Source organism: Talpa occidentalis, unplaced genomic scaffold (assembly GCF_014898055.3).
Source record: "Talpa occidentalis isolate TD23 unplaced genomic scaffold, MPIMG_talOcc4v2.1 talOcc4.12, whole genome shotgun sequence".
Lineage (NCBI taxonomy): Eukaryota > Metazoa > Chordata > Mammalia > Eulipotyphla > Talpidae > Talpa > Talpa occidentalis.
Window position 1 is genome coordinate 21243560 of NW_023601212.1, and position 22107 is coordinate 21265666.

Consider the following 22107-nt stretch of genomic DNA (forward strand, 5'->3'; position numbering starts at 1 on the left):
TATTCAGAGATAGGAAAATCCAATTATCATTAAGCAGTCAAATCCACCCAATTTGAGCTCTAGATGCAAAGCAATCTCACAATCAAAAATTCAGTAATGTTTTAAAAATAGAACTTAACAAGCTAGTTCTAAGATTTTTTTTTTTAAAGATTTATTTATTTATTTATACAAGCACTGGGTACAGTCAGAAGCGTGGGAGGGTGAGAGAATTCACCAGAGCCAGAGCGGGGAACAGAACAGACAGACTGACAAAATATACTGCTGAGGGGAGCAGCGGGTGTGGCAGGAGAGGTCTGTTGCACCATGTGGGATCCTCGCTGGCGGCTGGGGATTGAACCAGCACTGCAGAGGCTGCAGGCAGCCTCGCAGCCCAGTGCTCAACCACTGCACCACCAGGGGAGGCACAGTTCTAAGATTTATAATGAAGTAAAAGGTTCTAGAATTTATAAAGTAATTTAAAAGAATGGAGGTTTTATACTACTTTATTATAGAGACATGATAATAAAAAAGATAGTATAATGGAGGACAGAATATACATACAGATCAATGGAACAGAACAGTCCAAAATTTGACCTATACTTATATGGTCAACTGATTTTTTGACAAAAGTGATAAGGCAATTAAGTTTCATTAATCTAATGAAATAATCATTCCAACAAATTATACTAATTTTAGTGTATAGAAAAAACATTGACCCTTATTTTATAAGACACAAAAAATAACTCAAATTACAAAACAGACTTTAATGTAAAAGCTAAAATTATAAATGTAGAAGAAAACATAAGAGAAAAACTTTGAAATTTGGGAGATAGGCAAAGATCTCTTGTAACCCAATAATAATAACCTAATTTTAAAAAGTTAAAAATTTAAACATTCCACAAAAGAAGAAATACAAATGTCCCATAAACACATGAAAAATACTCAAAGTCATTAGTCATTAGAGAAATGCCAATTAAAATCACAATGAAGCAATATTCTGAACCCACCAGAATGACTAAATTTAAGAGACTGCCAATAACAAGTTTTTCCAAGAATATGGAGAAACTGGAACTTTCGTATGTTATAGTGAGAATTGAAAATGGTAAACTATTGCAGACAACTGGCAGTTTCTTACATAGCCAAATATACATCTACCATATCACCCAGCAATTCTATCTCAGCCAAAAAGAAATAAAAACACATGTCTACACAAAAACTTGTACACAATTATTCATAGCAGTCTTGTTCACTGTAGACCCAAACTGGAAACTACCCAAATGTCCATCAACTAAACAGACTGATATACCCATACTACAATGAAATACTACTCAGCAGTGAAAAGGAACAAACTACTAACACATACAACAAAATGAATGTCTAAAAATCTTTATATTGAATGAAAGAAATCAAACACAAAGGAGCATATACTGTATGATTACATTTAGAAGATGCAAAATAATACCATAAAGACAAAAAGGTATTAGTGTTTATCTCAGGCTAGGACCAGAGGGAGAGATGGACTGCAAAAGGACTTACAGGAACTGTTGGGCTTGTTCTGTATCTGCATTGTCATGGCTGTTTTATGAATAGATGCCTATCAAAATTCATCAACTGTATGTTTTAAATGGATACTTTTTTTGCATATAAATTATATCTCAGTAAGATTATTTGGCATGAAAGAAAGGCAGCATGTGGACAGAGGGGACAGATGAGGCCTGCAGAGGTAAGCACACAAACAAAGGCATAGATAGATAGATAGATAGATAGATAGATAGATAGATAGATAGATAGATAGACAGATAGATAGATAAAGCCGTATCTCTTAAAATAGTTCATAAATTCCCTCCATGCTGCATTTCTGTCTTTTATTATATCTATGGTTGTCTAAGTATTCAGAAATAAGGAGAGCAATGATATTTCCGAGTTGCATGGAGTTGTTCACTATCTGCCCTAAAGTAGCCTTTTAAAGAGTGCTACATCTATTATCAGAAAACTGAGTGCAACCCTAACTCTTCCTTTATCTTTCCGAGACCTATAGGAATTAATTTTACCCCTCAACACTTAATCTGCAAGATAAAGTTAATAAATATCCCCATTACTGTTGTAATTATTAAAATATTGCATGATAGTGCCTAAAAATATTTAAGTACATGGCAGATATCCATGACAAATAATAGGGCTCCAAAACATATTTGCTGAGTGATATACCAACTGTTATTCGGTTATTCATATACTAAAATCTCTCATTATCTGCATATTACCCAGGTCAAACGATTTTCCTAATCGAGCTATACCTCTTTACCACTTTGGTCAATGGAGTACTGAACAAATTAGAGTTGAGTTTAAAATTAGGTTGGGTAAAATACAATTACCAAGGTAAATGTACTCCCTTCGCCCCTTCTCAACCCCCAAACTCATAAAGCATTCCAAAGTAGGAGTGAGTAAGAGATTACCCATTGTTTCTAGACTATTTAACCACTACTTTTTATTAGTGCAGCCAATGGAGAGTAGACTATGGTCTAAACAAAAACAAGCAAGCAAAAGATAAACAAGTGATAGGTAAAATGATTCCAGTGTGAAGATTTCGAGGAGAAAGGTAAAAAATGACCACAGCAAGAGCATATGACTAAAGAAAATCAAGAAGACTCCTTAACATTGCTTAGAAGACAAAACGCATGTTCAGGAAAAATGTTAGATTACCCTCAAAATGTTACACGCTTATTAAAGGGAACACAAGATCTCCTTGCCCACAGAAATAAAATGGATATATAACCAACTTTTATTTATTTTTTAAATATTTATTTATTTATGCATACAAGAACTGGGGTACAGGCCAGAGGTGTAGGGAGTGAGAGGATTCACCAGAGACAGAATGGGAAACAGAACAAGCAGACTGACTGAAATACACTGCTAAAGGGAGCAGCAGGCGAGCCAGGAGAGATCTCCTGGCCACGTGGGCAGCTCCCTGGCCCGGGATCGAACTCGGAGCTGCAGAGGCTGCGGACAACTTCACAGCACTGCACTCAACCCCTTGCGCCATCAGGGAGGCCCCTAATCAACTTTTAAAAATTGATTCAAATGGATGTTTGGTTGGAACTGCAACTGCTAGAAGAGAGAAGTTATATTTGTTGAGAAGTTTTGTGATTAAAGACCTCCAATGAGCTTGGTCTTTTGCCCATGTTTCTCTGTATACTAGGGAAGAACTCGGCATGACATACTAAAAAAGCTGTGGGTTGCTTTTTAATATATTTTGGTTAGTGAACAAACTTCTTTCTTCCAGTTTAGGGAGCAGCAAACTACAGCCCACTCCCTGTTTCATTGGAATCTAGTCTCCCCATTTGTTTACTTTTGTTGGTTGCTGCTTTTTCATACAATAGCAGGCTTGGATAGTTGCAACAGAGTTCATACTGTCTGCCAAACCTAAAACATTTACTCTCTTGCCTTTTATAGATAGTTTGCCAACCCTTTTTCTAAGTAAAATGAAGTTAGGTATGGATATTGGAATAGTTACATTGATGTTGTGTCAGGAGTAGGGAAATTTTTCTTATGAGTATGAATGACGCATTGAACTTAAAAAAAAAAAAAAAAAAATCCATGTCTGGGCCTCCTGGTGGCCCAGGGGTTAAAGTCTCAGTGCTGTCAAGCTATCACCAGCCATTGCAGCATGAGTTCAATCCCCGGCCAGGGAGCTAACCCACAAGGTGCAGCAGACTCTCCTGTCTCACTGGCTGCTCCCCTTAGCAGTGCATTTCAGTATATCCTCCCGTTCTATTCCCCACTCTATCTCTGGTAAGTTCACTTACCTCACACACTTCTGGCCTACACCCCAGCTCTTCTATGCAAAATAAAGAAAATAAATCTTTAAAAAAATCCAAGTCTAATTATATGAATCAACAAAACAAAAATGAGCAGTCAAATATATTTAGCTCTTGGGTCCTCAAAACACCTTATATTATACAATCTTATTAGAATCAAAATCTGTAGGGAGGTAGATTAAAGCAAAACTTGAAAGTGAAAAAGCACAAGTAAGAACTTTGTCAACTAAAACAAAAATTGTTAAAGTCCCCTTTCTTCAGCAAAAAATAGATAAATCAACTGTCCTTCCTACTCACAAGGCAAAATTCATTATCTCTGGTGAATAATTAATTGTCAAACTATGCTCAATGTCAGATTCTCTTGAAATGCAATGAAGTCACTCATTTAAGGGTGAGAAGGGGGTAATGTGATGAATACATTAGTACAAAAAACTCTGTCCTTGGAAGAAACATACTGAGCGGTATTGGATATTGTCTCTACCTTTAAACGTAATCATGTGGATTAGAGGCTGCTTAACCTTCAAACCCAAGGTTTTTTCCACATCACTAAAATAAACATAATAGTTCCTAAATTACGAGGCTTGGGTATATTAAATGTGGAAGGCACACAAAACCAGCAGAGTAGGCACTCAACAAAGATTATGACACCCCCCCCTTCAGTATTCTAGGGGCAATCTTAATTGTTAATGTTATTATCTCAATATCCCAAAGTGATGTGGATTGCTACTACTTTCTAGAAAGTCTTTTTAAGCTGTTTATTTGGGGGCTGGGGAAGATTAATTTCTAGATCTGGCTCTAGCTGAATTTTTACCTAGATATATGATCTTTTGTCTCTTCCTAGAAAAGTATGTCATATTTCTCTGTTGTAGAATACTTGCTATATTTTTCTAACAACTCTAAATTCTTTATACTGATTATGCAACCACTTGCAAATTAATTTTGAAATGATTTTTCTTGGAAAAAATCTTTCTAGAAAGTTTTTCCTTTTAGGATATTATTGAGATCCTTCTTAGAATTAAATTCTCCAATTTTTCTTGAAACCATTTCACTGAGATAGGGAAATGCTTTGCAAATACTGCACCACATTTAGCAATTTTATGGAAGAAATTGTGCAATGAACTTAGAAGTTCAATTTCAGCATACCACTTAAACAGAGCCAACATGAGGCAATACCTATATCTGTTCTTGTCTCATTGAGGAACAGGATTCATCTTTCGACTTCTCCCTGGCTGTGACTAAATCCTAAAACCTAGAGTCACATGCCAACAAATAACATAAAACTAAGCTGATAGGACACTTTCCATTTTGAAAACTGATTTTCAGCTTTGCTTGTTAACATACCCCCATTTCTCACCCGACCTTTAGAATTGAGGGCCCTATCAATTGCTTAGCCTAGGCCCTCTCTTGTAAATTATGCTTTTGTACTTGTAACCTTAGTCTTCTGCCATCAGACCCTTCCTGTTTAATTGAAATTCTTGTCCTGTTCCTATTGGACAGCTTTGGTTCATTGCTACGCACATTCCCAGATAACCCCAGGTCCTCAGTTCTAATTTAAAGCTAATCTACATGGTGGTTTCAATCAAATGATTTCTGCATCAGTTTAAATAGTCAATCAATATATAATCATAAAATATTTTTCCTTTAAAATAGTATGTGGCCTGAGAAGGAAGAGTATGGTCACATTTATGTTCTTAAAAGAATGTAAAATTAATGAAGAGAGGAGTGCTGCATACCATCTGACACATGAGAGCTCCACCTGGATATGGACAGGTACACAAATAAACTTCAAGAAGCTGAACACAAAACCTGAAACTCTGAACCAATCATGTGAGTTCTAAATTATTCATCAATCTAACACAGTTGGATCTTTAAAATTACTCCTTTTCGCATCTTTACCCAAGGTTGTGTGCAGAGCTTATGCACCAGTGCTTCACTCTCAGAGCCCTGTCCCATGATCCACTGGGACAGCACTTCTCAGAAGCTTTGAAAACAACAGTATTCCCATTAGTGGAATGAAAACACTTTGGTCTGATTTAAGAAAATGGTCACCAGTGAAATAAGCAAAATGGTGTATGTCATAGATGTATATTGGGAGAAGACACCCAATAATGGAGTAGGACATTTATCTTTTTTTAAATAACTTCATATGAAGCTAACTTTTTCCATCAGATGGATTATAGGAAAATCTTTACTTTTTATCCCTAAAATATATACTAACTTGATACCTAATAATCACATTGTAAATAAAGCAACACACCTTGTCCCCTCACCCAAAATCAGTATTGCTTCAACCTCAACTTCCCAGAGCCCACCCTAGATTGCAGAAGTGAGCAGATCATATTCTTTGAACATTCCAAGTAGCAAACTGAACGTCCTCACAGTAGAGTTATTTCCATCTTGTAGAACCCCCACTCAGAATACAATGTTGACTCATTTCACTTAGAGTTTGTGATGATCTTGGTTAATGGTTTCCCTAGTCTGCAAGATGGTTTGGAGTAACAGACTGTAAGTGAAGTGGGGAGTAATTCAGGGGGAGGTACAAGAAAAGCAGCTGTCAACAGCTGAATACTGAAATAACTAAAAGGTGAAGAGCAAAGAAAGACATTTGATAGCTGAGAACTCAACAACGGCAGTTCCTAAGGGATGACCCTGAGCCATCAAGTGGGTTAGTTTTAGAAAACTGTTTAAAAAGGCTGTAAAAGGCAGACATTTTTGTGATGTCTGGAGAGGTAAGCTTTTTTCTTTCTAAAAATTAACTTATATGAAAGATTTTGTTCCTTAAGAAAATAAGATAGCTGAGCCATTGCTAATTGATAAAGGACTCATTTTACTTGACAATTTTATATTATATTCTTTCTTGCTCTTGCATTGTAAGGTCTACAAGCTAGAGAGGGTGAGCTCATGTGACAACTGCCCAGTGTGTGCATACTTAGCATAGACACAATCAGGTGCTTAATGAATGTCTGTCTGGTGATGATGATTAATAAGAACTTAATAATGGGGTATTCCCTAAAGGTTGATTAATGGGACTTCAAGTTACTATATTTTCATTCTCTTTGCACTCATCTTTTTATGGGTATAGAAAGGCTGTAAGTTGAGAATTCATTGAAAAAATAAGTAGACGTTCTATCTAGAAGTAGGTAGATAACTTTGTCAGAATATTCTAGGATAGAATATCCAAGATTTTATTGCTATGACTCATTCTATGATTTGGATGTATTTTATCATAGGCAACCTCCATTCCAAGATTTTATAATAACATTTACCATTTGCAACATTTTAAATGGTTCTGCAAAGACATCTTTGGTTCAGTCGGAAACAGTATTTATTAGTTTTGTAATAATCCATCTATGTGCTAGGAAACCAAAAGGTGCTGCAGCCATTGTGATCCTACAGCTCTGCTATACCACAAAGGAAGCCATTTAAGTTCCTACTTGAACATAACATTGCCCAGGAATGATTTGATTTGCCCCTCCTCCCTTCTTAAATCCATTTATGTTACAAAGTCCTATTGCCCTTCCATGAAACATGTGTCTGTTCCTTCCTCCCCAATTTTTACTTTGTCTTTGTCTAAGTTCTTCGCCTCCTCACCTCCTGGATAACTCCAGCAGCTTTCATATTAGCCTTCATCTCCCCAGTTTCTTCCCCCTCCTGTCCATCTGGAGTTTAGTTAGCAGAATGCTCTGTCTTAAGCGCTGTTTTTATATTGTCATTCCATAGCCTAAAATCTTCATTTGTAACTTATTTCATACCACTTCATATTTATAAGACCTTGCCACAATTTGAGATAACTCCAGAAGCAGTAAAACTTAATGGAATTATTGTCATTAGCGATAATGACTTCCTGGATTTTAGGATAAGAAAATGTAGTCAGTCTTCCTGTAAGTATAAACTGATTTGAAATTGCTGGCCAACATGCTACCTTAGGCTCTAGTTAGGTCAGGCTCAGCATGCCAAAGAGCATGCCTGCACTTCTCTCACCCATGAGAAGGAGATGCAGAGGTTGGATGATAGCATACATGGGAGATTTTTATATTGTGAAATGACCAGACATTCATGGTTTGCCCAAGAACTTTGTTCTTGACCCTGTCTTATTTATTTTATTATAGCCTTGGATGAAAATAGATTATATTCTTATCAAATCTTCAGATATTGAAAGTAGAGGGAAATAAGGGCTATGCCAGATGACAAGATCAAAGTTTAAAGAGAACTCCAGCAAGAGGTCAAAATGAAGAGCACAAAATATGACAGAAATAAATAAGTTTGGAATGCTAGTTTCAAAACTTCAGCTGAACTGAAGGGCTATGGGAGACCTCATTTTATAATTACTCTAAAATATCTCCAGGGGAGGAGATTAGGATAAAGGTGTGGATTATTTATAAGAGAAATAAAAGTCAAGCCAACACAGTTTTACTTCCAAAATAACCAAGGCATGCTTAAGCTGTATTAATAGAATTATGTTGCCTAGAACAGGGAGAGACTAGTTTCATAGTGTTTTCCACTGGTTGGGTTGTTCAAGCGTATTTTCAATTCTGATTGCCCTAACAGTTGTCAAACAAATATTTAAGGACTGTGATGGATCTAGAAATCAGCACATGATATAGATTTATTCATATTTAATTTGAAAAAAAAGGGGGGCATTAAGAAAGTTGTGATGTCTGTAATTTTAAGAATTGTTAAAAAAAAAAAAAAGAGGAGGGAAGAAGAATTACTCCCTATAGCAAAGGAAGGAAGAAAGAGACCCATTATGAAAGTTTGGAGAAGAATTTCAGCTCAATAGAAAAAAAAATCTATCAGTAAAAGACATAAATCAGTGCAATTTGAAAACTTCTTAATTTCAAGTACAGATTGAGTAACACCATCACAAGATTTCCTTTAGCATTCTTAGAGTGCAGAGCTAGACCCAATAACTTGAAGATGATCTTTTCATCTCTAAGGTGTAATACTGCCCTTCCACACCTGTAATACTCTCTCCTCTTACATCTCTATATAACATTGATCATGCCTGCATTGCATTGAGACATCACTGACTCACTTTAGCCTGGGAGCTGCTCGAAGGTAGGGAGTCTGCTTTCGAAATAAATATTCCTGGCTTCTAGCACAGTTTCTAAGGAGCTGATTCACTCAATATGTTTCACTGAATTATAAAGTTCTACCTAGCAAAATCCACCTACCCTTCCAAGGTCAACATGCAATTTCATTCTCCACAAGAATTGTCCCTTGACCACCACTATTGCTCTTATATTTGGTGCCACACAACTTGCCACAATAGAGAGCTCTACACCATTCCTTGTCTAATGCTGTCTAATGTATGCCACCCCTCTCACCAACTAGCCTGTCAGTTTTCTGTGAACAGAATACCATAAACCTATGCCATCCACTTATCACCATACCCAGCCCTGAACTGATTAGTGATAAATGTGCTTGTCGACTGATTAAAAAATTATCTAGAAAATTTTAACATTAAAAAAAGCCATCTTCAATTTATTCATTACAAACAAAAAATTGTAATTTTATAGTAGAAAAATGTGACAGACGTTCTCTCAACTAAGTGATCAAAATTAATATCACTGGTAAGACAATATATTGACATCAGTGATCCTGATATAATGTCATCATCTCTTCTGTGGAATTCTTGCCAAAAAATGTGGAATCTCTTTCTAATCGTGAGAAAACATCACATCAATCAGAACTAAGAGACAATCCATACAATGTCTGACCAGGAATACTCTTTAAAGGGCCAGGGTCATGGAAATTGAAGGAAGACCGAAGAACTATGATTGAATGAGACTGAGCAAAAAAGACAGTAAATGCAATGCTGGATTCTGGATTGGATCCTGGGCTAGGAAAGGAGAATTCAAAAGTTGAGGAATTCTAGTAAGGTCTGCCCATTGATTAGCAGTATTGTAACAATATTCATTTCCTGGTTTTGATCAGTGAGCTGTGGTTATGAAGATGCTAACTGTAGGGGACTCTAGATGAACACTGTGCTATTTTGCAACTTGTATATAAACCCAAAATTACTTCAAAATAAAAATTTATATAAATCATATTTTGGGCTTCACCAGTGATATTTGTTTTCACCAAAACAATGGTGTAAAGTATATCTACATGTTTAAGAAGGAATGGTCTCTGTGATAAAGAACATGAATGGGGATCCAAACAACTAAGACAGCTACCTTTAACCAATACAAAGAGAGAACAGCTGACTCTTGCTATTTGCTGTAGTTACGTTCCACAGAGTTGCTGTGAACACTGAATACTCAAGAATTGCTTCTGGGGTGACACAAAATCAGTTTCCTACAAGCCTCTAGTCATGTTCTCATCAATTGATCAATGCATAAACGTGTTTTAAGTGTGTTTCTGTTTAGAGACACCTTAGTTGACTTTATACATTAACACTGAACTCATGGCCAACAAAATTATAACTCATGTCTGAATGAAGCTTATCTAACATGTTTTCTTCGTAATTCACACTACAACTTTTTGTGCTTAGGAACTCTAAACAGCACTTTAGCATGACACCCGAGGGCCATTTTAAAGAGTGAAGTCATCACCCAAAAGTGCAGAAATGCAAAATATGTGGCACTAACTAGATCTCAAAAAGGACACAGTATGAGAACTGAAATGAGAAGGCAGAATGTCGCCTTGTATGACCTCAGTAGGAAAATGTGTGTCTTGGGTGACACAAAAATTTCACTGCTTTATGCATGTCTGCAAATGATACAAAAGCACCACCAGTATTAATTTGGCTTTATAAATAAACAAATTTTAGTGAGGTGGTAAATTGGAAAATATGGAATTCATAAATAATGAGGCTTGACTCTATTTTTAAACGTGACCAATGATTGTAAACTGTTATGCCCTGACCTTTAGTAAAAAAGAGAGTAAGTATGACATTTGCATTCGAAATGATAAACTAAACTCTTGAAAAATCAGAAAGTGAGACTTCCTCAATGATGAGAACTCAGCAGAAAGAGTGTGGCTTCTTCACCAAGACTTTCCCAATTTGAGTATCACAAGTTTCTTCAAGGCAAAGACAGTTCATGGCAATTTGCCTCTGAACTTTCATTCAGTTGGGTATTTTAATTCTATAATTTACTTCAATCTCAGTTTATGATCCTTCCCCCACCTGTCTATGTGGAGGACCTTCCTAGTACCCTGACTTCATCAAATCTAATGATACTTATCTCCTTTCAATGTTCATCATCAGCATATATGGCCACAACCTGAACTTCACATTATCAGACACTGCGTCACCCTCAGGAAATAGCATCTTCATTATTCCTTACTCTCCACTCACTTCTACTGAATCTACTCAATTTCTATTTATGACATAAAAACTCCCAAGTCATTTCAATGATGCTTTCATGAGCACCCCAGGAGCTATTATTATCTTTTGACCTTTCAGATCTTTTTATTTTCCAAACAATGACCTTAAGTAATCACTACTTATTTGCTCTGCTCCCATTCCTGGTCTGTCAAGTATTTCTGCAAAAATTCACAGTAATATACTATTTAAATCCTAAATAAATGTATGTACTTACTCAAACTTCAACAAGTCTTTACTGTTCTTATTCATCTACTCTAGAATCCCAATTGCACAGGCAGCATTGGTCAAATAGTCCCTCCTTTCTAGACGCCCTGCCAACATTCGAGTTCACATTGATACATAGATCACCAGAGTCTATGGTAATAAGTTCTTAACTAGTCTCCCCACATCCTGTCCTGTCCATTTTATAAGCCAATTAATCATCTTAAGGTAGACAGTTAATCAACCTACATGCTCCCCATCGCTGCCTGGAGAAATTCCAATCACCTTTACACAACATTCAAGTCCCGCTATGAACTGGTTTTGGATTGCTTATAAAGCCTTTTTTTGTAATAAATACATTTGTATACTATGTCTACGCCCAAATGAACTATTTCCATACCCAAGTAGATCCTACTTCTCTCTAATCATACTTCTTATTTACATTTTCCCTTTTATTAGGGATATTTGACCCTAAATCTTTGTTCTTTGAAATCTTACCCATTCCTCAAGCCACAGCTCAAAAATACACCTCTTTCATGAAGTCTCTTCTGATTCTACAACAGGAAATATACACTTCCTCTGACTCCCCAAAGCAATTTGGAATTGCATGTATGTATTTCTATTTCTGAAATAATTATTTGCTCTTACATATCAAGGTATCTAAGAGCAGGAAATATGGTATCTGCCTTGCTTTTACCACAGCTCTAAGCACAAATTCTCAGCAGAGTACCATTTAATTGATTGAATGAATGTCATATAGATACATATATATTATACCTGGGTTGGTGTATAATATATAAGTAAATGTATTCACAAATTATATATAATACAGGCAACTGAACGAGGTACAACACATTGCTAGTGGACCGAATTATTAATAGATTAAATCTTGAAACAGACATATGGTAAAATGTAAAAAAGAAGTAGTAAGTTAACAATTACTTGATAAAATTAAGTGAAATTGATTGGAAAAACCAAAGAGAAGTTCACTATTGTAGCACTAACTCTTTAGTCAGGTTTTGTCCTGAAATATCTTCTAGATATAAGGATTTATTTATTTCATGCCTGGAATTCAAAAATAAATGAAAACATAAGGAAAAACACCCATTTAATACATTCATAAATTGAATATACTCTGCTAGACACTGTTAATACTGTAATGGTGCACCAATTACTTGGAAGGTCTTTTTCATTTAGATTACATGAAAATAGTAAGTGAATATTTATTCTCTATTCCATCTATACAATAAATACTCATGCAACAAGTCATTATCCTTACTGTTACTACCACCATCATCATCATAACATATATTCCTTAGTTAAAAAGAACTTCAAAAACTACACAAGAAACGTGGCTCAGTAGGAAGCTACAACAACTGTGGAAGCTTAGTAACATCAAAGCAAAACCATTCATCATCTTCTTGACCATCATGGCTTTATTTATCCTCAATGAACAATGCAGAAAAGGGTGCCTCCAGGGAGGCTTCTTCCCCAGGAAAGTCTTCCCCATGCAGGGAAATTACCTGTGCTTACTCTAAAATAAAAATTCAGTACTGAAAATCAGTCAGCTCTGTACTGAAAAGCAAGAAATATTGTGCTTTCGGGCTTGGTCTACATTTCCATACTTTAATGCACTCTTTTATTTCTGGCAACTCCCAACATCCAAAGGAAATTCTTCAAAGACCAAGCCTCAATTTTACCCTATTTTCATTTGGCAATTAGACCCAATTCAGATTCCATCCTGTGCACTGAAACAACAGCAGCATGAAAGAAAAAAAAAATTCTATAGATGCTACAGCACACAATACAAAATTTAAATCTGGGGCACAAATGTTACCCTCGTTTAACATCCCTAAATCACAGACTTAGCAGAAATTGTTTACTGAGAGGAAATATGTTCAAGTGAACAAATATTTATTAAGCAACTATTATGTGTCAGCTTGGGAATAAAAGGATGATTAAAACGGTGTCCATCCCATCAAAGAATTTATAAAAGCTACCAGTAAAACAGACATGCGCACCAATCAAATAATATGACACGGCACGCTAGCTGTCAGAACAAGGTATGTGAGCACAAAAGAAAGAGTTGCCAGAGAGAGGCGAGTGGGAAATAGAGAAAAAGTGCCCTCTGAGGTAGAATTTGTAGGACACCAATAGTTAAAACAAACATCCTCAACCATGGACACAGCTCTCAGCAGGAATCTAAGTTTTAGAGTAATTTTGAAACATGGGCTATGAAAATAATTGAGATTAAAGATAAATCATAAGTAGAATGTGTGATGCGACAGTAAACTGAGATAAGACAGTTAAATGAGCTCTGTTCCTGAGTGGTAATCTCATTTAAACGGTAAGACTGCAGGATGAGGAATGCAAGTTACATTCCACATTGAATTTATTGTGGGAAGTGACCCGGAGAGATGTATTCACATGACATAGATGGGGTTGGAAGTGACTTACTGGAGCTTCTGGCATATTTTATGCTGCATATATATTATATACTATATAGCACATACTATAGTAAAAATTGTTTCTTTTAAAAAATGCTTCAGCTAAGGATAAACAACATAAGCTCCAGGATGTTAAAAAGCAATGCATTATATTTACATTGCCTTTCTGCTCTGTGCTTAAATAAAATGGATTTCCAAATGATCAGTTATGGCCCCAAAAGCAGAAAGAACATTAGAAGGGATCAACCAAGCCCAAGACAGAATTCCTCACTACCATCATTTTCATCAGAAAGGACTGGCATCCTCTGAAAATAAAGAATGGCAAAGGATTTTAGGAATAGAGATTTTGTCAACTGCTTTCTCAACTGGTATGTCTTAAACAGGTTTTTCTAATGTGGGTATGCCAAGGTGAGCTACACCAGTAATTAGCTACAAGATCTCAGTCCTCTGAAAGTAAGATCTCTTGACAGTTTCTGTGTGTGTGTGTGTGCATATACACACACATATATATGAATATAAATATTATATATTAAATATCTACATATCTATATATCTATGTATCTATATAAGAAAACCCATGTTGGGCATGGAGGAAAGTTGATTAAAAACAAAACAACATCAGCAACAATAAGAACAGTTTTGATTTTTAGTCCCAGATAGACAACGCAAAGTACTAGTTGATGGAGAAAGCTTGGAATGTTCACGTAACAAGGAAAATAAATACTTAAAAATGTTGTCTTAAAAAAAATTGAAAAAAAAATAGAAATATAAAAAAAAGTTGTCTTTGCCAACACATTCCTGAGGAAATGATATTTTTATTAAAAAATTTAGATTCTCCCAATGCCTCATTTGTCTAGATAAATGCAGCCCAAGGCACAAAAACATATTCTTAATAAAGTTGAAATATACAGTGATTATGCTTTATTTATCATGCTTGCATTTCTCTACCAATTTTTATTTTTCTATCATTCCCAACATTTTTAATTTCCCATGTGTCTGGGATAGAATGTGAAATTAAAACAACAGTTAAACCAAATCACCACTCAAGAGCTTTCTTGATAAGCATAGCAAAGGTTTACTGATTTAACAGGACAACATGTTAATAATTTGTCTGTGGCGGAAAACTAATTCACTACTGGGGAATTCTGACACCTAAAATCTACATATTGACATGCTGGAGGGGAACTAGAAAGAATGTCTATGATTTTAATTTACTTATCCTATTTAGAAAAAAGTCACTTGAGTCATCCTGGCTCACTTTCCTTAGCATTAGTCATACTGCATTTCCTTAAGCCTGTGAGTGTGTTTCTATGTAAATAAACTACGTAGTTCACTTGGGGATAAAAGTCACAGTACTTTGAGATTATAAAGACCTATTAGATCATTCGGTCTGGCCACCAAGAGATAGTCCCTAGATAGGGAACGTAACTGTTAAACTTTGCCAAGAGGCCAAGAAGAAACAGTTGGCAAAAATATTCTTCCATGCTTTTTTGTTTTAACTTATCTAATAGTGCTTTGGTCCCTTACCAAATATACTAGTCAAATTATCATTGACTGTTCAACTTATCAGGAAGACACAGAGTTTGACTTATCTGAGTTGAGAATGTTCCAACCACCTCCATTTGTTGATGAGACGGTCTTGTTTGCAAAATATGAAGAGTGGTGATTCTGATCTTTGAACCACTCGGGCAATTTCCTTTCAGTAAAGAAAGTCAAAAGGCCTGTTTGTCCTTTTTTCCTAATCTATTTTCACTAGTTTCAAAGACATTAGATAGTAATACATTGGTTTGACAAAGTAGAAGATGAATATAATAGAACACAAGACAATACCAACTTACTACTTTACATATCAAAGTACTTTCCATTACCACGTGCCATATTTTATAGAGTTGGAAGTAATTTTGAAACAAAGGATGGGAGAGGCTTGGCATTATGATAAGTATCAAAGAGCAATTCAGAAAGAAATAGTGAAAATATCTACTCTGGTATGTTTTCCCTTTATTCTGTGGTTCTTAAATTCGGCATCAATCCTATTTCAACCAGTTGAGTTTCTGACATAAGCCAAAGAACACGAAATGGTAAAAATCTAGCTTAACCAATATTCTGCCAAGCTGAAATCTATAATTGGTACTTTTACATGTCAAATAACTATACAACATAAATTTGACTTTATAATGCTGATCTTGAAGCATACAGGATTCTGATTAAGCAAGCTATTTTTAAAAAGCATCCTATGTTCCCTCTACAAAGATTATAATCAGAAAATTGTCAATACCACTGAAGGGGTGAAAACCTTATGAATTAATATATAAAACATATCAGAAGTAGGAATAATTAACAAATAGGGGATATATTTGTGATGTAAAATGAAAACTGGATCTAAACATTTTATGTAGTATTATTTCTCACCTACTAAACACATATCAACCTAATCCATAAAGTAAATCATCTATTTTTATTGAGTTAGAATTTTCAGAGTGGGTATGATATTTGTGCCATGTGAGATTATATTAGAAATGCTGTTAAAAAAATAATGCGGTCCTTAACTTCTTGCAGCCTATATTCGAAGAGCTTATATTCCATTTAAACCTATAACAAATTTGAGGATTTCAGTGGGACTCAGTAAGGCTTTCCATGTGCACTGAGCATGCACTGTGAGTTAAGCCCTTTGAAGGTGTTGTAAAGAATTATAAAGGAGGTATTAGATATGGTCCTTGCCCTTCCAGAGCTTACCAACATTGTGGAAAAGATAAATATCTACTGCCCCCTCCCTCATCTCCCACACAGGATAGAAAGTGAGTGACTAATTTCTGTTATCTTGCTTTTGTTTACTTTAGCTGGAAAAAATCAGAGTCCAGACAAGAAAATAGCATATTCAGATGGGGAAACTGAAGGGAATTTAGTGAAAGAACTATTTATAAATGTTGGGCAGCATTAAGAGAAACCAACAGAAAATGGTGAAGAGACCCATGATTGACAACAGGGAAAAGTGTTCACCACACCTAGGCTGGGAGCACAAGTTGAGGTGTGGTTATCAGAAGCTGGAAGAGGCTCTTATATAGTTTTGGAAACCAATGGCAAACCCAAATGTAAAACAACAACAAAAACACAACTAGATCAGTAAGAAGGCTGCCATCTTTAGTAAAGAATGAATCCAGGTCAACCACATGGCCTGCTGAGGGATGTCAGGGGGTTCAGTAACCTAACTTTTCTCACCAATTTCCTTTGGGTCATCTGCCAGTGACTCTTTGTCCAAACACATTGGGAAGTCACAAGGCAAAAGAGATTGTTGAGGAAGCTCAACTCCAAGAGGGGTTGCTGAAGGACACTTTTGAGAGTTCAGAACAGGATAGAGAAGGTATAGGGGAGATCTGGCCAGGCAGAGAATAGCCAAGAGCAATGGCTATTGAACATGGAACACAAGTTCACAGGACTACGTATGTGCTACATTCAGAACCAAATATTTTGGTATATTTGTTAAGAGAAGTATTTAATTTACATCAGAATATTTCGGCACTCTTCCATTAGATGAGATCACAGTCAATATCACCCTGAGTTTCCAACTTAAGTCAAGGAATTTAAAGGCAAAATCCAGTTTAACCAATATTCTGCCAAACTGCAGTATAAATTGGTATTTTTATATGTCAAATAACTACACAGCATAAATTTGACTTTAAAATGGTGACCTTGAAGCATACAGGATTCTGAAAAACTTACAAGTTTTCAAGTAGTGTATTAATTGAGAACAACTTTAGCTTAAGCAGAATATAATCTTTATTTTTTTACCTGGTCATATATATATTTCATATATAGAAATTTTGGTTCAAAAGCATATTGATTAATCAGAAAACTATACTTCTAGGTCATGGAAGGTAACAAAAACTTGACTCTCCCTGCAAAATAAAGCTTACTGCTCGTAAATTCATTTTGTACCTTTCTGTTCAGTCTTTAGGGATATATTCTCCTTTAATTATGCTTGATTTAAAATGTGTTTTTTGCATTGGTTCCAGAATATCAGTAGTACTTCATTACTCAATAATAAAAAGCTATAAATACAGTAAAAGACTCGAATCCTTAGAGGATTCAGAAGACAAATAGTGAGTACCCCATCTGTATTTTGAGTTTCCCATTAGCAGCTGACCCAAAGCAGCACACAGCTGTAACACTGAAGCCTCACCCTGGAGTATGATCTGCCTGGATTTGGAATTCAAGCTATGATTTGAATTCTATATATTTTATTCAAATTTTGAAGTGGCAACCATAGAACACTTGGGCCTTATTCCTTAAACAATGACTCATTCTGGAATTCCTTTCCCTCTTTCCTGGACTTGATGAACTTTTATAGGCAAAATTTGGCTGTCTTTGATGCAACTGAATCAGCAGGGTACTAGAATTGCAGAGCATCAGGCTGGTTTGAAAAGATGTCTAAAATTTTCCAGTTCAATGTAAAAGTTAAATGTAAATCTCTACTCTTCATCACTCACCATCAAAGTCAGCACAGTGTCTGACATGTTTCAGTGGCAATAAGTAATGTATACACTCTAAATGTTTCAAAGACTATATATACAAAAGAGAAAATGTGATAGTTCTTTGGTTCACCTAAGCCACGCAGAGAACCCCCCAAATGGATTCATGAGTCAGAATTTTGTACTCCAGAGCAAAATGTCCTGAGGCCCTGAAGAAATGGCACATCCTAATTTTAGTTTCTGATCACAATTCATAAATTATAAAGCAAATTTCTTCTTAAGGTGTTATAGGAATTACAAGTGACCTTGATTAAGATTTACCCATGGGACACTTTCAAGCAAACGGATAGTAAGGCCACAAAAATTTGTTCACATGCCATACAAATCACACAGTCTACTTCCTGGTAATTTTCAAGTAAAAATGTCCACATAATTGTAATGTGCTGTTTTCTTTTGTCTTTGTTCCCTTGACAAATCTATTAGTCCACAGTCTCCATAGCTGAAGCACACAACAGAGAAAGGCAAGATGCATGAAAAGCTAGGAGAGGAAAGTGGCAACTATGTCATCACTTATTTCTTTGGGTCACATTTTTCAAAATACCCAATAAAGTCATCCATTGGTTTTACCCAAAGAGTCTTCTTTCCCTGCCTTTGTACCTTGGAAGGTTAATTCTCCTTTCTCCTGCCAAAACTGGAACTTTGTTAAAGCCACAGAAAGAAAATGAAGAAGACAGAATTCTGTCTAGACAAGAGTCAAGCCATATCAAGCATGATGTTACATGAACTTCTCCCCTCCTCCCTTAATGCACCATATAGAGAGGGCTCTCATGTTGTAAAGATGTCATATATATTTTCTCTTCACTCAAAGCTTCCTGAATAAAGAGAGATCTATTTGTCTCCATGGTGTTTTCGCCATTAACAGTATCAGAGCTGCAGGAACACAATGGGAGATGTGTTTTCCGTTAACCTCTTGACTCAGAGATGTCCTGATGCTAAACGTTATTGCATTTTGCATTAGCACAGAACAGTGGGAGTTCTGTGACTGATGTAAAAGGGTTGAGAAGGGCCACAGAGGCTCTCGTGTGTGCTCCATACTGTAGTTGGCAGTGGAGCACGAAGCACATAATTTTTGTTTAGAAAGAGCACAAACAGGACCCAGTAAAGGAGGTAGTGAATTTCACATACCCGCCCCCATCCTGTTCACCACAGAGATAATCTCTACTACAGAATGATATTCAGTGCTCTACCATACCCTGTTCATAGGCATTAATAGGCAAAGATTAATTTACTTTTCTTTACTATGCTATTAATTTATTTTTCTGCAATCCATGGAAGGAACAAGGGGATTAATATTTACTGTTTTCCTGGGCTACTTTTTCCACTACCATAATGTGACTTTCAGTGTGAGGAGTTTGGGTATGGTAATTATCACTGCAAACTATTCCTTACCATTCTGTTCATGTCCCTTTAACAATACAGAGGTAAAATTGGGAATATTCCCTTCCACGTTACAAGAGAGGTAGATATGGAAGCTAAGAAGTAAAATTCTAATCACTGCAATCTAAGCTTTCTGAATGATACTCCTAGACTCACAGAATATTCTATATTAAATACTCCAGAAATTAAGCAATTGTACTCCAAGTTTACATATTTAAACACTGATGTTCAGTAGGTTTAAATGACTTGAGTATGGCAGCACTAGGATTGGTAACTGCACGCATCCTCCCAGCTGAATTTTTCAGAGCTATCCAAGGATGATTCTGTTCAATGAATGGTCATTGTAATGTGACACTCCACAGGATCATAACCCATACCACCATGTCCCAGTTTCTAAAGAGTAGCTTTCATTATGTTGCATGTTAGGATTCTATATTAGTGAAAGGGACTGATGCATTTTTGAAAGATATGTTAAGTGACCATAATTAAAGGGGGAATTTACTGTACTTCTCCAAAGATGAGAAGCTGTCTCCAAATTTTTAACCTTCTGCCTAAGTGTCTGGTCATCTAGAATATAGAAGCATTTGGTTATGTAGAATTTGCTACCCAAAAGTGTGTTCCATGACCAACAGCATTATCCTCCTTAAGAGGTGGTTAGAAATGCAGAATTTCAGCTCCCATCTAGACCTAGTGAAACAGAATCTGCATTTTAACAACCTTCCAGGGGATTCATATTATTAAAGTTTGATAGACATTTTTCATAGCTTTCAATATAACTTAGATGTACAACTACTAAAGAAATAGACAATTAAAACTCACTAGAGATTGGTATTATACAGAATAGAAAAAGAAGTTTTTCACTGGGGTTAGATTATGGAGGGCAAGAGATGAAGGGAAGATGGGTCAGGAGTAGTAGTGAGATAGGGTGTTACTCTATTTGCAGTCATAGTTTGCACTAAATACCTAGAACATATATATTGGTTGAATTACAAAAAAGTTGATTTACTCATTTCTCTCTAGATCTTCAGAAAAGCTCAGAGAATACAAGGAGCCAAAGTTAACGTCAAGAAGAGTGGTGTTTGCCCTTAAGTATATCTTTGGAAATGCATATTTACCCAGAACAAGAAAGGAGTTAACTGCATTATCACATCAATATAAGTAACCAAGTAAAAAAATTCTGATATCAGATGCCTATAAAAAAATTACAGATGACCTGTCTTCATGAAAGTTTATAACCTAACAATGTTAACCAGTCAGCCTTCTTAAATTCCATCAGCAAACTATTCCTTGATTGATGAATGTCAACATGCCAGCAATACATTTATGTTTTGAAGCTTCTCAGTGTGCTTATCAGCTGGATTAAATGATCAGATTCTGAAAAATTAAAGTTACACTTACACCACCCATAAAGATATTATAATTTCTTGATGACATTTAAAATGCAGCATGCCTAAACTTTTATTTCCTTTTTAAGTCCTAATATTAATTTTCAGAAGATACTATGGTTATTTGTATTAATGATGCATTTGGGATTTCTGAGGTTAAGAATGACCATCAGTTATGTGAAAATTAGTCAAATGTCTCTGAGAAAACAGAATACATACTCACCAAAGATGAAGGTAAGATGAGACAAACGAATGAGTTATTTTGAAGAATATTTTACCACCCATTAGTGCTGAAATTGGCAATGAGATGTTTCTATAGTGGTCTCCAATATAATTTATTTTCCTTGAAATTCCTCAACTGTTTGTCCTACTATGGGCTACTGGCGGGAAAACACAATGTGGCCTAGACACCATAGCCATTCTAAAAGAAGATAGGGCATTTTTTAAACTCTGACATGTACAACCTTATTACCAAGGTCATAAAAATTCCATATTATGAAAGTAACTTTATCTTCAGAAGCAGGACACCAAACATCACGTTGACCTTGGAAGTCTGACTATGTGAATCCATTCAAGCTATGACCCCAAAATTAAGAGGACCATTATTGTTCTGTACAGAATGGTAACTCAATTAAAAAAAAGAAAAAAAAAAGAAAAGCCATATAAATGTATAAACAGTACTAAGTAGGTTTTTATAGATCAAGTGGCTATAGACGTTTAATACATAAACTCTTATCCAACACAGATAAAGGTTAATGACTGTGCTTCATGTCAAACTCATAATAAATGTGACAAAGTAATGACAGTGTCTTCTAAAGAAAGACCACAGCCTGAAGACCAGGCAGGAGCCTTGGAGTCTTGCTCCTAGTTCTACTGTAGACTTTCAGAGTGGCCTAAACTGACACTGAACCATTAACTGTGCTTCATCATCAAACTGGAGCTAGTTACCCTTGACCTATTAATAATGTAACATGATTAAAGGGTGATTCATCATGAAAATATTTGAGCATGAATCAAAATGGTGACAAAGGAATTTCATCACTT

At 35.7% G+C, this 22107-nt stretch overlaps 1 long non-coding RNA gene across 5 annotated transcripts in view; it reads right to left on the reverse strand.

Moving 5' to 3' along the window:
• Window positions 1–22107, reverse strand: part of LOC119240779 (uncharacterized) — a 274220-nt gene that overhangs the window by 38874 nt on the left and 213239 nt on the right. The gene's annotated exons all lie outside the window — the stretch shown is intronic.